The sequence below is a fragment of the Enhydra lutris genome, unplaced genomic scaffold (genome assembly GCF_002288905.1).
Source record: "Enhydra lutris kenyoni isolate GAN:26980312 unplaced genomic scaffold, ASM228890v2 scaffoldscaffold49, whole genome shotgun sequence".
NCBI classification, from domain to species: Eukaryota; Metazoa; Chordata; class Mammalia; order Carnivora; family Mustelidae; genus Enhydra; species Enhydra lutris.
This window is the reverse complement of record NW_019154133.1, coordinates 13,392,781-13,409,338: the sequence shown is the minus strand read 5'-3', so window position 1 is coordinate 13,409,338 and position 16,558 is coordinate 13,392,781. Positions and strand designations below refer to the sequence as shown.

The following is a 16,558-nucleotide window of genomic DNA, read 5'->3' as shown; positions in this document are numbered from 1 at the left end:
ATATGGGGAGACCAATCGTTTCAGGTGGAGTTTGGACATCTGATGTTAATGCTGGGCCTGTTTATAATATTTTGGGCAAGGCATTTAATCCCTCTGGCCCCCAAGTTCTGTACTTTCTCATGAGGAAGTCAAACTAAGCCAAGAGTTTTAATATACTTCTTTAGTGGCAAAACCCTCATTTCAAACAAAATTATAAAAGAGGAATGAAGTTTTTTGTTTGAGTCCAATGAGTGGAGCCCAAGCCCAATTGACCTGGCCTCTACCTCACATTTCCTTCTTTCCAGTTCTTCCCCAAAGATTCCTAAAACACTTCCTCGAGAGCCTAGTGTTCCTTAGAACCCAGTTTGAAAACCAGCAAATGAGCTACTATCTCAAGTTCCTGTCAGCTTTCAGCAGAATGGAAAAATCGTAGGCTGGGTGGTCAGATAGATGTGGGTTCAAATCCTCCACCTGTCGTTTCCTTCGCTGTGTTACCAGTTTCTCCATCTGGAAAGTGAAGATAAAAATCTGTTTTAGGACAAATGCTACATTAAGAATGCATGTAAAGCATCCAGCCAGTGCCTGGAGCCTCACAGAGCCTCATGAATGGTAGCTATTATAAATATTATGGCTCTGACCTGAGCAGGACCAAGCGAGGAAAGATCTTATCCATGAACTACTAAATTGCAATGAGACCTCTGTCATTCCTGCAGCCAAAACCCCACGAACTTGAGGCTAACATTTCTCTTTCGAACCTGAATTGGTTCTTATTGTTCCGAATTAGTGGAGGCGGGGACATTCTTCTAATTGACTGAACATTTTGTATGTATTGGCGAGCATGTACTGTGTAGACACACCCCAGTTCTCTTAAATGACACCAAGGTCGATGCAACCACCACAGATGGAATTTAAAGCACGTTGCTTTCACCAAAGAATAACAGGAGAAATGTCATTAAGAACACTTTAGTACGAAGCCACAAGAAATGCGGTACCTGACAGCTCATGGTCTGTGTTTCACCCTGTATCATAAAACAATTCACCAGAGAGCGTTGTTCGTTCGTGGACCTGCTGTTGTGATAGCCTGCTTTCTTTCGGTAGTGGAGGAGTTCCCCCATAAAATGCATCCCAGAAGTCTGATTTCTGAAAAATCTCACCTTTGGGGAATTTCCCTGGCATTCTATTACATTAGTTCCACTTTATAGGTCCTCTAAATGTACAGTAGCGGAGACTCAAGTACAAGCCAACCATCCTGTTACCCTCACGAACTTACCTCCGAGAGGAAGCTGATTCAAGTAAAGTTTGGACGCTCCCCTCCCTGTTTTATGAAGCTTTCCTTTTCTTTTTAAAATTTATGAACATTTCCAAACATATGCAAAAGTGCAGGATATCACACACCCCCATAAGCCTAAGGTCCAACTCCACGACCAGTACTCCACCACTAGGTGGCAGTTCACCTGAGCCTGGGGAGTTAGGCCGGGCCCCTTCCACTCCAAGGGGAACCTTGCACTCCAAGAATAGCGGCCCAGGTAAGATCAGGTCTAACCGCCCCTCCCCCTGCCCCCGCAGTTAAATCCAGTGCATACCCATTAAGCTCCCTGTGCGGTAGGCCATCCTGGAGAGCCACATAGCGCCCCCAACCTAGGAAGGCACATAGCACAGTAGAAATGATAGCAGAGAAGCTGAACACAGCAGAGAGAAAAGGGGGAACTTTGGGAAGGACTTTGTGGAAAGTTGGGATTTAACTGAGCTTTGAAGGAAACGGGAGTGCAGAAGTTCCAGACTGAGGAGGAGGATGTAAGGCTAGGAAGCGAAGGAGCTGAAAGGCCATCTTTACAGTATGATTCATATTATTTTTTAACTCATTTTTTTAAAAAAGATTTTATTTAGTTATTTGAGAGAGAGAGAGAGAGATCACAAGTAGGCAGAGAAGCAGGCAGAGAGAGAGGAAGGGAAGCAGGCTCCCTGCCAAGCAAGGAGCCTGATGCATGGATTGATCCCAGGACCCTGAGATCATGACCTCAGCCAAAGGCAGAGGCCTTAACCCACTGAGCCACCCAGGCACCCCTGATCCATGTTCTAATGTGCTGGGGTAGGTGAGGCCGAGGAAGGTCTGGGAAGTTGCTAATGGATGTGGAGACACGTGGAAGTTTTTAATCCCAGGATGAGAAAGTTCCTTAGGAGTTGGGGAAGTTGGGGAGCTGTGCCCGGAACCGGGCAGAGTAACAACCATCTGAACTGAGGAGGTAGCAAAGCTGGGGAGAGAGGGAAGCAGGAAGGACTGATGCTGAGAGGGAATCAGAACTTTCTCACCCCGAGCTCTGGAGAGGGGAGGTGAAGCCCGGAGGTCGGGGTGGGGGGCGGGGGAAGAACCCTCTGGCTCGGTCTCTCGCTCCCACAGAGAAAAGCGTGAGCCCCATGGAGACCACAACTCGAGGATGAAAACAAGAGCTTCAGCCCGGGCTCTGGGAGCTCCCTGCAAACACCATCGCCGGGAAAACACGAGCCCGGGAATGAAGAGAAGCGGCCGAAGCACCTGGTCGGAGTCTCCGAAACACCAGTGTTTACTAAGCACTTGGGCTCCGGACCGCCCTCCTTTCCAAACCCCACATCTTCCAGGCACTCCACCCCGCCACAGGCGGCTACTGTGCCGGCGCGCGGGGAGTGGGGAGCCGGAACCGCACGCCGGGCAGCCCGGGCCGCCAGCCCTCCGAGGAGCCGGCCCCCGCGGCCGGCCGGCCAGCTGCAGCTCGCTGTTTGTTTGCCGCGGTTTGCATACACATATTGGGTTGCCCTTTTTTTTCTTTTTTTTTTTTTCCAGTCAGTTCAGCAGTGTCCCGAAATTCACCCCCAGTGTAACTTCTGCCTCTGCTCCTCCTCTTCTTGGAACTGCCTTTTGTTTGTCTGGCAGCCTTGGTTCTATGGGGGTGTGCGATGATAATAATACGCGGGCTTATATAACCCTCTTCATCTCGCAAGCACTTCGCAGACAGTCCCTAATGAATCTTCGGGCCGCTGTCAGGCCGGGGGGCTGGAGCGGGCCGAGAGCAAACCCCCAGCCCGGGCGCGCGGAGGCCAGAGGGGAGGGCGGTGCGGGTCAGAGGCCAGGCCTCCCTGGCTCCCCGCGCCTCGGAGGTCAGGGCAGATAAGGAACAATGACTCTCGGCCTGGGGAGGAGGAAGGAAGTCCCGCTGCCACCTTATCTCTGCTCCTGTGTACGCTCCGGGCTCCCAGAGCTTGTTCTCTAGAGAAGACTTGGAAGGCGGCTTTTGTAAGTATGATGCTCTGCTTTTGCTTTGAAAAGGAAGGAAACAAACTTTCCTTACTGCCTTTGTCCAGGTCACAGTATCTGTTGGTTAAAAGCATTTCCCTCGCTCGGATTCTTAGGTGATGGAAAGTGTGTTTCTGGCCCAAGTCCTCCGCCCATTTAGGTCCCTCCTAAAAGTGATAGGACCGGAAAGAGGCTGGGGTGGGTAATTCATTTAACAAAAGAACCCCCAGGCCAGGGGTGCAGTTGGGCCACTGTGACCCAATCCCGGTTGTGTCTGACTGGTCTACACACATCTCCTCACCCTAGAGAGGAATCCTGGTTATTCACCTGGCGTGTCAGGCAACCAGAAAGGATGGCAGGACTTTAATCTTAAGTTTTTCTGCTTGCCGTGCTTGCCGTTTCAGACAAATTGAATTGCTGGAAGTTTCTTTTCACACTATGAAAGAAATCCCATCTTTCCGTGGAGGCTTGAAACTTGCACAGGCTTGTGTAAACTCTACAAAACCCTGTTAACAGCAGAGGACGTGTGATTTGTTACTATGTTTTTCACTGCCGCTGAAGGGTCTAAATATTAAAGGAACATAGACACTAACTTCTCAAGCCCTGGCAAAAACCAAAGCTCTGTCATTCAACTGCGTCTTTGTAAAGAATGCTGAACGCAGGGTCATTTTCTCAGGGGAGATGCTCATTGCATTGAGAAATTGTCTTTCAACAAAATGAATTTAAAACCCGAGACTAACACTAAGATACAATCTCTGAACTTATTTCAGTTCTATTTTGGGTCGTTGTATAATTTGCATTTATAAAACAATCATGATAAGTTGGTGCACAGTGGCATATAGAAAACTACTGGGTGTCTTTGCTCAGGTAAGAAAACTAAGAAATACAGATTGACAAGACCTCTCACTTTTAGTGCTAGAAGCACTCTGATGAGTGCACTGAGCTTGACCGTCTTTATCTTTAGATAAGCAGATCTGAAAACCACATATAATGGGTATGTATAAATGTGTTTATACGTACAAAGTATGTGTGTGTTTATACATACAAATGTATGTAAGAGCTTAGGATAATTAAATATATATTTACACATACACATACTCTTACATTTCTTCTATCTATCTGGTGCTCAGAATTTTGCATGATATTATATCCAAAATGGGCCAAGTGGAAAGATTTCATATCAAAGTTCAGAATGCTGTAGAGCTATTTATTCGGCAAACATAGGAAACGTTGCAAAATTACGTCTATTTTAAAGAATCCCTTTAAATGACATTTCCACTTAGAATTCTCTGAGGATTCCAAGAAATTCTAAGGCATAATTAAAGTTGAAAATGAGACTGGATTGTAGTTGCTTTTACCCCTGAATTTAAAAGTGATCTGTCAACGCTAAATTCCATATGCTAGATAATTTAATTACAAAGATCAGCCACATAATCTCAACATTAGCTTCAAAGGCATACTCAGTCATAGTAGAAGGAATACAAACCATGATGGGGTCCAGATTTGAGGCTTGCTTTTGCCATTACCTGGTTATATGACCAGCAACAAGATCTTTAAGATTTGCAGCCTCAGGTTTCCCATTTATGAGATATGACCAATACCACTTACCCCAAAGACAGGATTGTTGAAAAGACTGAAAGGAGATAATATATGTGAACTACCTAGCATGGTGTCTGAAAATGGCGGTCTGTTTTAGGGCTTTTCCATTTCCATTTTCATCTTTGATTCAATTCATTCATTTATTGAGCATCTACTATGTATTATATGCTACACTAAGGAACAATGCTGCAAAGGTGAATGAGATTAATATCCTGCCTGGAAGAGTTTATAATCTAAGGGGACAGTTGGAAACAACAGATAATTTTCTTAACAGTGCACTACCTGCAAAAACAGAAGAGATTAAGATGATTAAGTGACAGAATTGAAACCAGAGTGATTAGTTCTGCCTTATGTCAGTCAAAGGAACTTGCGCAAAGATGACAGTGATTGTGTGAGTCTTATTAAAGGATCAGCAAGAGGTGTGGAAGGACCTCGCAGAAGAGGAGAGCTGGAGAGAAGAAAGTGTGAGAAAGCCTGGGGTTGAAAGCTGATTTCAGTTGGTGCTAGACTGTTGAACCTACAAGGGGCTGGAGATTTTGTCAGGGACCCAATCATGAATATTCTGGTGCCTCATGTTGAGGTGTTTAGACCTATTACTCTAATAAAACTCAAACTCATGCGTGGATCAGCTCGTGATCTAGAAAAAGTCTGTTTTATAGGTTCATATCGATTAAAAAAAATGGGCTGAAATGTAAACCAACTGCATCATTAAGACAGTATTGGATTTAATAGATGATGTATTTGTTTGTAGCAAAGCCATCCCAACGATGGAAGCATGGAGGCCCCAGCTCCTTAACTTACCACACTGACACTGTCAGGATCACTCTTTAATCAATGGGAATCAATTTGCATGGATCGAAGAAGGCAGAGAGCAGCTATGATTTTTGTTTTAGGAAGGTTTTACATAGAACATCTAGCATTCAGTACAGAGTGGGGGGTGGGCAAGGCCAAGGGGGTTGGCAATGCTATAAACTAGGAGAGTGGTTCAAAGACTACTGTAGTGTACAGGGAGAAATTCCTAAGCAATGTAGGTGGACAAGTAGGACACAGATTCCAGAAATATTTAGAAGGTAGGACATTCTCCACTTGGGGACTGAATGAGGGAATGAAAGGAAAAGGAAAGGTCTGTATTAGTTTTGGGCTCAAGGGGAATACCACAAAAACAGAAGGAGATACAACTTTGTAACAAAAAATTGGGTTATGGGGGGTTGAAGTGTCAGTAAGAAGGTAGACTGCAACACTGAGTAAAAAAAATCAAAAAAGTGTTTTAGAAAGTATAAAATTACCCCATTTGGGGGGGGGGGATTTTAAGCTCACCCTATTATGCTTGATGCCCCCAAGAAATGTCAGTATCTGGGCTTACTGGGCTCTGAGCTTTCATCTTGCATCCCTGCTGTTGAGCGGATTGTTTTTCCATTAACTTTTCAACAGGAAGGCCATGTCTAGGGCAGCCTTGCCAATAGCCATGCATACCCTTAAAAAAGACTAATTTGTACTTCCTCTGAGCCTTCAGCAATTAGGAGAGACTAGGAAAAAAGATCTGAGGGCTAGTAGAATACTTATTGAGGAAGAACACTTATTCACAAAGAATATTTAGTCATAAAGAGGCAGCTCTTCCTTACCAGACTTTTCCATTCATTGCCCACGAGTTAGGGGATGCACTTGGAGACTGGAGAAAAGGAGGTCATTTCTAAGACATTTCTAAGCAAATCCCATTGCTTAGCCTACAACCATCTCCTCCTTCCGTGTGATGGGCAAGTTCTTCCCCTGTGCTTGAACCGGGCATCATTGGAAGGTTGGGGGGTGGGTAGCATTTGTAAATTTTTAAAAGATAACAACTGGAAGAATTTTAACAGAATGAGTAGAAAATAATCTGATTAGCAGACAGGAAGCTGTGACTTTTTAAATCTTTGAGGTCTGATTACTTGATAACCTTAGTTTTCTTACACCTTTCACCCTTTCTGCACTCGGTACTTAATCCCCATGTCAAAGCCTCCACTGGATTTCCTGTATTTCAGAGAACCTTCCCCACCTGAACACTTCAGAGCAAATACCATTTATTATGAAAGGGGCTCAGCCCTGGACTTCATGACTCGTCTCACAAAGTCATACAATATTTCTTTCTGGTAGGCAAACTGTATCAACATATTTTAAAACAGATTTAAGAAGCTATTTCCACTTGTAAATAGAAAGAAGTCTCTCGCTCATCAGAAAGATAATATTTGGTTATAAGCTGAATTCTATCCGGCTTCTGATGGTTCACTTCAAAATTCCCCACACTTCAGAAATTATTTTGGGCTTTTGAAATCATGAAAAAGGTTTCTATTTTTACCAAAATGTTTCCGCCATAAAAGAAAAAAAAAGAAGAAGAAAAAAAAAAGTTCCAAAAAGGAACGGTTACTATATCAGTTCTACAAAATAATCACCATATATATATTTTGGAAGATGGCCTGGCATCATGGGAAAGTTTATTATTTAAAGAAGAAGCGAGATCTATTTGGGGGAATTCCCATTAGTACAATAGAAAGTATGAAGAATATACTGAGCTTCCATATATGGTGTGGGCCATTCCACATGTAGGTTACTCAAGCCATTTAAAGTCTTGGCTCCATAAGCGAGTGCTACACTCTTCAGAGTCTTTCTGGGTTTGCTGACATAATGATTTACTCCTGGCTGGGTGAGCTGCCTGAGCCACTGTGCTCTCCTGCACAGTGTTTGAAGAGTGGGACAGGGTGCAGCTGTGCGGGCCCCCAGACACCTGAGTCCAGAAGATTGCTGAATTGTGCTCCGTTTCTGTGCTGTTCGGAAAGCTGGACACTCCCCAACTCTCTCTTGGGTTTGGCTTCCTGTTCACATGTTTTCTGGTCTCATGTCATTGTGCATGAAGTAATAGTCCCCCATGCGAGCACCATGCACAATGGCAAGATTTGTGTGGTTCAGTGCAAGTTTTCTAATGAGGACATTTTGGACCTTCCAACAACTCCTTAGGGAAGGCAGTTTGGAACTGTTCTTACTTTCCAAGGCAGAAAGCAAGCACAGACAGAATGCACTTCTGCAACAAGACCAAGAGTCACTTTTAGGAGAAATTAAAGGACAACTGCCCAAGAAAACTACGCACTTACCCTACACATCTCTCTCCGTGTGTATGCGTATACAGTGTAGAAAAATGCCTCCAACTCACAGTTTGAAAACATCAGTTACTGTTTCAGCATTTCACTATGAATGGTGCTAGTGTTTTCCACTGAGGACTGTTATTTTAATGACATTTCTCTGCAGCAAAATCGGATGAGTTTATGAAGTTTGAGAGCCAGGAAATGCAGCTCAGTTTCTGAACAACTGAAAGCCATGAGAGTCAAGTTCAATCACCTACTGGCTTTATAGCATGGATTCGTAAGTGCTAAGTACAGAAGCACTAATACAAGAGAAGCCAAACCAAACTTTTAAAGTACGGCTGTTAAACTATCAAACTCAGCTTCCCAGTATATTATCAACAGGTGAAATTCTGGCGCATAGCCGCATTTATTTGTGGGATGTTAATGTCAAATTAATAGGCATAATTGCCAATGTTTTCTAGAATTTTAGAGCAGAAAGGGATTTTGGATGTCTCCCAATCTTATCTGTGTATTTTACAAACAGAGAAACTAAGATTCATGTGAGCGCCTGCTTTCTTGCTCTCTCTTTCTCTCCCCCCCACCCCCAACACATGTTTGCGCAAGACACATCTGAGTCTTGGGCTGAGTCGTTGCTTACAGAAAATATCGTAAATCTGGCTTAAGAAAAAGAAAGGGCAAGATGACCCAGAGCCAGACCAGTGTGTGGCCCAGCTTCAGCGCCATGTGGACCCACAGTTTATCCTTGATTCAGGAACCATTCAAGGTCTTAGATTAGGTGTTTTTGACCAAAACTTGAATAAACTCCAAAACAAATCCGGATCAAGAGGTGACTCAGATCCGACGATGAAGGGATCCTCCATCAGTGCATAGTACTTATCGGCGACCACAGTGTGATTAGAGTGTGAGACGGAGACGAAGCCCCAGGTATAACCCTCATGCTTTAGCAATCCTAAAACCTGGTCGAGAGATGAGCCCTTCACCCATGTAGGCAGCAGTGACAACAGAGTGGACGGTATAACTGCTACATTACATGGCATGGATTTTTAAGTGATGGAGTGCTGGTGAGAGAAATGAGAATGGACATTGTTAGGAAATGTCAGGATTTCAGCCGATCCCAGAGGGGTGCTTAGAATTTGAATAGGTGGAGGGAATAAGGGCGGATTTTTCTAGATAAAGAACAGCAGAAATGAAAGTGTAAAGAAAGTCTTACAGGGGGTGGGGGGGAAGGGGGGAAACCCTGGGGAAGCCAGGCTGGTGGGTACTCTCCTATGCATTTCCCAACCTTACCAATGGACCCTGGAGCCCCCAGTCTCTCCTTATATTACTATCTGCTAAAAGGTTAATGAAATACGTACCCTGAAAAACATGTGTTAATTATTTGAATTATATTTGTATAACTATACATCTGCAATAGTAACATTGTATTTATAGCTTTGAAAATCCAAGAGAAATTGCTGATCAAATATGAACAAAACCATAAACCAATAATACTCTCTTTAATGTTAATTTTCTTTGCCAGATGATGCCGTTTTGCTGAAACTAAAGAATGAATATTTTAACCGTGTTCATTCATGAAATTGTAAAAAAAAATAGAGACATTTTAATAAAAAGTTTCTATTGCACATTTATACTATGCCTATTTATAATGAATTGTTCAAAGAGGGGCACGTGAAGGAGGACAGGATCCAGGCAGAACCTCTGTTGGGGTCCAGGTTATGGAGCAGAGAGCCGTGCTGGCTAAGCCGTCCTATCACCTTGCTGTAATCTGGCCAATACGAGTTTATCGAGCACTGCCGGAAGCATTTCCCTCTTGTGGGTACATACTTAGCCAGGGATTCGGGCTGCCGACGTTCTCCCTCTAATAGCCTACAGCAATTAAATTGTTACATTATTCTCCCACACATTAACATTTTAATTATGACAAATCAGAGCCTTCATTTATAAAATTTATGAAAACTCTGCTCTCATTCCATGAAAATACCTTTTGATTGCAAATTACCACTGCAAGGGCAGTGCTATCTTTGTTATAAGCTAAGAAAAATAAATAAATAAATAAAAACCCAAGTAATAACGATGGCCAGTGTTTATTGTGTGCTTTCCATGGGCCACAAATCCTTCTAAATTTTTTACATGGATGTTAGTGTGTCATCTTCACATCAACCCTATGATCTTCAGTCCCCATTTTTCAGAGAACTCTGAGCCATAGAGAAATTCAGTAATTCGCTCAAGTTCACTAGGAAAGTGAATGCTGTAGCCTGGAATTCAGGCATCAAATTCCAGGGTCTGCTACCCCCAGCAGGATATTCAGAATGATCGCAAAAAGGGCGTTCTTTGGCCTTAGGCTATGCCAACATGACCACAGCCAGAAACTTAGAGCTTCATGCTCCCGTGTAAACATTCACTTCAGGAGATCACAAGGTGTCCTGCGTCATTGTAACAAATACATTTCCCTGTCCTCCAGGAACATGTTTAAAAAGTGGACATCTGTGTGATGCTTATAGTAATTTGTAATATTATCAGAGACATGGGAACAAAGAATGGAAAAGTTGTCCGAGAGCTAAGCACCTCCCAGGATGGGAAGCACAGGGGAGCAGCCAAAAGGAACCGGGTTGGGCGTGCCCGATGACAGAGGGTGGCGTAGATGGGTGGAGGAGCTGAGCCTCTGTCAGGAATGGAAAGAGACATGATAAGGGTGGTGTGGGAGGAAGGGTCCTGCAGTGACAGGCCAGCCCCAGGGAAGCCCAGCTCTGGCAGTCTTGCTATAAGAACGAAGCTTTCAGAACAGAGAAAAAGGACTTGGTGCTGCCCACGTTTAGCCTGAATCTGCAGGGCCAGTTCAGATCTGGAAGACATTCCAGGTCTGTTGTATCAAGGGAAATAATCTATACCCACTACCTCTGAGATTCCCCTCCGTGCGTACCAATAGACAATCGTTTTCACTAGTGAAGAGGTAAGGAAGCTCCAAATGCAATGTTCTAATATTTACATGGGCAAGAGAAGCACTTTTTAAAGGTCAAGGAAATTTGGGGTGTTAAAGTGTGTTATTGTTTTAAAAAGTGTGTTATTCTATTATACTTCTGATAGCTTATATTTCCTTAAAAGATATATATATGTATATGTATACATATATATATAATATAGCTTCTATTTCCTCTTCTATACTATATACCATATGATATATACATGTTAAAATATGCTATTTGTGGCAGCAAGATTGCATCATCAGATGCTGCATTAATCTGGGTGTTTCCTCTTATTCGAAGTATCTAAGTTGATTTTAGTTATTTATATTTTTCAACTGCCATAAATGCAGAATAGAAACAAACTCAACCACTTGTAAAAGCTTACTTTGAGGCTCATCAAATAATAGCTTAGAGCAGCTTTAGGAGATTTTATGAATCAGCATGTTCTCCTTCCAAACTGGTCTCATAACCTGAAATTCGATGTCACTCCACTTTTAAACTTGGAATGCTTAGTAAACTTTTAAAAAATTCTTTATTAGTTTTAGGAAATCCAGTCAAAGAATAATATGAAATGAATCTAGGGGAAAGTCTTTCCCTTGATGAAGAGAGAGACGAATGGAGCCTCCTACAAGAGCCCTGAATTACCCACCGTATTTCAAAGTCTCTCGCAAGTGATTGTAAGAAAAGCAGTGTGGATATAATTTGGAGACTATTATTCCTAATGATGTTCCCCTTTGAAGTTTGTGAAAGGGCGCCATCTGAGAGATGAGAGAAGCCACTGGTAAAATGCAACTGAGAGCACATTTGCTCTCCTCCATTGTAGGTGCTGACGGCCACCCACCACCCTCTGAAGAAGGCGATATTGGCGGATGACATGCAGGTTCTCCAAGACAGAATAATTGCAGAAAATCTTCAAAGGTACTCGTATCAAACATTTAGCTCTTGCTTAATTAAACCAAGGTGCTAATTAAACCCCATGAGCACCCCATGTCATTTGAAGAGAGACTGTTCCATGGATGGGGAATTGTAAGAAACTGAGAACGGCACCTTCCTGTAGCCTTTTCATCCTTCCTGGCTGAGAGAGCTAAAAGGAGCCTTAACTGTGGTAAAGCCGTTGCATGAAATTAGTCTTCAGGAATGGCAAAAGGAACACCTGAGTAATGAGTATCTAAAGAATCAGGGGTGCCCAGCTGGCTCTGTGGGTGGAGCCTGTGACTCTTGATCATGGGGTTGTGGGTTTGAGCCCCACATTGGGTGTAAAGATTACAAAGAAGGAAGGAGAAGGAAGGAAGGAAGGAAGGAAGGAAGGAAGGAAGGAAGGAAGGAAGGAAGACAAAGAATCAGGACTTTATTAACATGTTATGAGCTGTTCGGGAAGCTTAGGGGAATTAGAGCCACAGTGTATGGCAGGCCAACTCCACCCAGCCCATCCACAGTCTCTGGCAAAAACTACAGATGTTACCAGTCCTGTTCATAGCTTTGCCTTCACAGTTTCTTGCCTTGGCTAAGTAAATATTAGTGCCAGGGTGTTGTGGCGCCAGAAAGAGTTACAGAGACCCACCTAAGCAATACGACTTTAGTTGCAAAAACATTCTTAGGGGTGTTAATTCGCCCCTAAGTTTAGTTGTAAACTTAGGGGAGTTTATTGCCCCATGTGTCTCTTCCCAAAGGTCAACACTGAAATTTGTTCCCTTCTACCCCAACCAAATGAATGCAATGGAAACTATTGAATTCCTGTTGGTTTCAAATTGCAGCTCTTCAAAATCATTACCTTTCGCTTGCTTTTCATTCTAAGCCTTGTGTTGGCCCAGGTTGTCTTGGAAAGAGTCCTCTAATCACCAAAAAGTTTATGAACCTCACACAAACAAAAAAAATTACGAAGTCTTCAACAGGTCTGGCCTGAATTTCAGGTTTGTGTTTTGAGGATTGATTATTCGGCTTCTCTTTCTAATACTTAATGGGATTGAGCATTTTGTGTCCACACCACAAATGGCAAGTTTAGCAGAGAAATATTTGGAAGTGTACAGAAGTCTGGGATTAGTTCCTTGACAGAAAATCGTGAGTGTTGCCAATTTTTTTTCTGTAATTCTCAGTGCTTTGTGTGCAGATGATCTGGGGTCTCACCAGGAATGTATTAGAAGCTGGTTATCCACAAGATAAATCAAAAATAAGAGAAAACAAGTGCAAGTTTAGGTCTCCTTCCTTCAGAACTCCAAACAGGAGAGAAAATATTCTAAAACAGAAACTAAAAAAGGTATCTGTTTAGAAATGAGATAAACAGTAGAATTGTGACTTCTTAAGAATTCTTCATCTTCTTGAGTCAGTTCTCAATTTAATGGGTAATTTTACTTTAAGCATTATATCCTTTTCATTTTTCAGCATATTCTTATTATGTGAAGACAGAAATGTGTTTGATATTGGTTCAAGTTAGAATTACCTGCTCACATATAACACACAAAACACTTACTTCTTAAAAATCTGTAGGCCCCCTCCGAGAGATGTCTCCAGTCTGCTTTTTCTGTCTTTGGACTGGAAAATTGAGATTCAAAGTCCCACCAAGTGCCAGCTTCAAACTCTCCACCCTTCCTCATCCATCATTTGAGCTGGATTAGATAGGCAGCTGAGTCACTTTTCACCACCACATCTGTGTTCACAGATCCACAGTCCTCCCATCTGGTAAATTTTGTAGAGGGAAATGAATCCTTTCTCTGTGTGCTCAGACAGTCAGGTTTATAAAATAAGGACTATGTTAATGAGCCTTAGAGCTTCAAAATGCTGCCTTGTGCAATTTTGATTGCCTCTCTGCTCCTGTCATCTGAATATAAAGCTCATTGATTTAATATTTTTCCAGCTTTAAAAACTGCTTACCTGCCATTCACTGAACTTGGCATCACCTCCAAAATACATAACAAGAGAAATAGAACCAGGAGATGTTATAAGCACAACTCAGAAGCTGCCTAAGCATCTCCTGACTGTCCGATCGCCAGAAGATTCTCTCTCGGTCCAAGGAAAGATAGATGGCGTGCACATACAATAAGACAACAAAAGGACAATTAAATTTCACAGCTTGGGGGAGATCGTGAGGGTTCTTGTCAAAAATGTTCACACCTGGGGAACAGACTGTTATTTTTTGTGGAGCCTGGTTTTCAGCTTGAAATACACCTGCCAAAATCTGAATGGCCACTATTGTACGTTCTGGACTCAAAAACTGCACTGTCAGATAAGGTTTGGGGCACACAGATGGGATAAGTTAGAACAGCGGCTATGTTGTTTGTAAGGAAATTAAGACCTTTCCTAGCCCTCTTGATGCCTACACAGGATGGGAAATTTTATCATAAGCATGTCTTGGCTGTGCCTCCCTGGCACTTGATTATTTTTTTATATTACCAATAATTTAAGTGATACTCAATACCTTAATTTACATTTAAGAGTTTTTTTTTTAATTGTCCATGGACTGTAATAGTAAACTACATCTTTTCAAGGGACCACCTCCAGACTTAGACACTGAAAACTGCTCAAATGATCTTTGTCTGGGTATCCACCAAGCATTTAAACTTGCTGTGGAATATAAAGAGCTGAATTTGGGGGTGCTAAGAAGCTAACTCTTTTCCCTTGTGATCATTCTTGCCCTTAACATTTCTCATTGCACATCCTAGTGTCAGTTAAAATAATGCATGTGCTGTAAAACAATGTAATAGCGATCCAATATGATTTTTGTGTGTGTGTGGCAAAGCACACACACACTTAACTCCAGCCCCTTAAGTTTTTTGTATATGAATATATGCCCTGAGGAATCATAGAAAATTGCCACTATTTGAGTATTCTTGACTTAAAAAGTAGCAGTTTCATAAGGTACCACTTAATATCTTCTGTAATTGGAAACTCGGAGAATATACAATTTTATTCTGATTCTTTTCACTATTGTATCGAAACGATCTACATTTCCTGCAGTGTCTTCATAGTTCATTAGTTTGAATTGGGACATCATTCTCTATTACACGGATGTGGGGCTAACGTCTTCTCCTGCATCGTCCTTTCATCCCTCCGAAACTAAATACTTTCCCCTGTGAGTCATCATGCAAATCTAAGTGATAAAGCAAGAGCTAGTGTGCGCGTGGGTACCAATGTGCACACAGGCATACGCGCCGTTAAATGGAGCTGTTTAGACAGTAGGTCCTCGACACCAACAAATTTGTGCTGAAAGAAAACATCAACTTCAAGAGGGTGAGAAACACTGCACCCATCAGCCTGTGCCACCTTTCGCTAGCTTTTCTCTATTTCCATCTGACTCAGTGAGACCTGTCCCAGCAGATGGTCCTCTCAGTACGCTCTGGCTGCCAAGAGAATAGAGCTTTGTCTGATATGGCCAGGAAACAAACTCCGGGGATATTAACCAACCAGAGGAAAACCCTTTGCTCTTGCCATAATGATACATTCAGGCAGGAAGTTAAGAGGAAAATAGCTTCTCCCCTGGGGATGAGGAGTGCAGAGGGGGAGGGAGAGGAGCAGTTTAATTATGATGAGGGTGGGGGCGGGGAGATGGGGACAGTCACAAGTGGAGATCAAAAAAAAAAAAAGAATGGGATGATGTCATTCTTTACTGGGACAGTCACTGAAATGAAATCAGGTCACACACAATGGTCTTGTTCTGTGCCTGCAACCATAAGTGTTACAAGAGATTACTTTGTGGCAATGCTTGTTAGGAAGTGTCTAAGGGCCCTGCTCACATTAAGACATCTTCAGGATGGATGAGAAAGGTAGAATCATTCCATCCAGTGCCGAAATGACCCGCGTAGATTACACAACATTTGTTTTAAGATCACTTAGCCACAGTTTAGGAGAGAAAAAGTCTGGATTCTTATAACAGTGAATTTTAAGAAGCAGAATGCAACTCTACAGCTTGGTTTCAGACCAGATGTTTTAAACTGATGCCCTTTCTCATAGGATAATTTTGAATGGCATTTTAAAGTTAAGGCGGAATATATGTCTCAGTATAAAATTGCATTTTCTGAAAAGAAATACTGCCTTGGTCTATGTTAGGGCATTTTTAGGCCTGATTAACTCTGCTTACATAGGAAGTATTTCATTTGTGTCAATGTTGAATCCCTAGAGCCACTGGTGGCAGATATATTCAAATTTAGATTCTTTCTCTCAGTGATGTCCTAATTTGACCTCATTCATCTGCTTCAAGTTCACAAGAGGGCATCACAATTACCAGTGAAGGTTAGATTTTTTAAGAAGTCATCCCTGGAATAATTAGGTGATAGGGTCAAATCCTGATATTAAGATTCTGTTGTAATTGTATTATAGGGCTTAAAACAAATAAGTCATTGACCAAGGCTTTTTTTTTTTTTTTTAGGACTTTGCTGTGCAGGTATTTACAATAATAGAACTAGAACACTGTAGGCTTTTTACATTCATATCTGCAGGGCACAGAATTTACAAAATTTAGTGTTCAATGTTGGTAAACCACTGGTCTTGAGGTGCATGTGTATTTTCAGGGACAAAGTCCTTCTCTCTTTTGTAGACTTTACAAAAGTGTACAAGCAAAATTAGATTGCAGTAAGAATTCATATTTGCTTTTTGATTTTACTTTCAAATTACTAGGGAATCTTGCGTGGTCATCACGGTTATAG

At 42.3% G+C, this 16,558-nt stretch overlaps 1 protein-coding gene across 5 annotated transcripts in view; it reads left to right on the top strand.

Annotated features, from left to right (window-relative positions):
- Nucleotides 1-16,558, top strand: part of LOC111156825 (sulfatase 1) — a 176,605-nt gene that overhangs the window by 21,818 nt on the left and 138,229 nt on the right. Inside the window, exons 1-2 of one of the 5 annotated variants that reach the window (XM_022517917.1) lie at nt 3,033-3,247; nt 11,746-11,840. The exons of 1 other annotated variant lie outside the window; for it this stretch is intronic. The gene's annotated coding sequence lies outside the window, so the exon portion shown is untranslated. Of the gene's footprint in view, nt 1-3,032; nt 3,248-10,874; nt 10,910-11,745; nt 11,841-16,558 lie in introns of those variants that run through there. 3 more of the 5 variants (XM_022517921.1, XM_022517918.1, XM_022517919.1) reach the window with 3 other exon arrangements.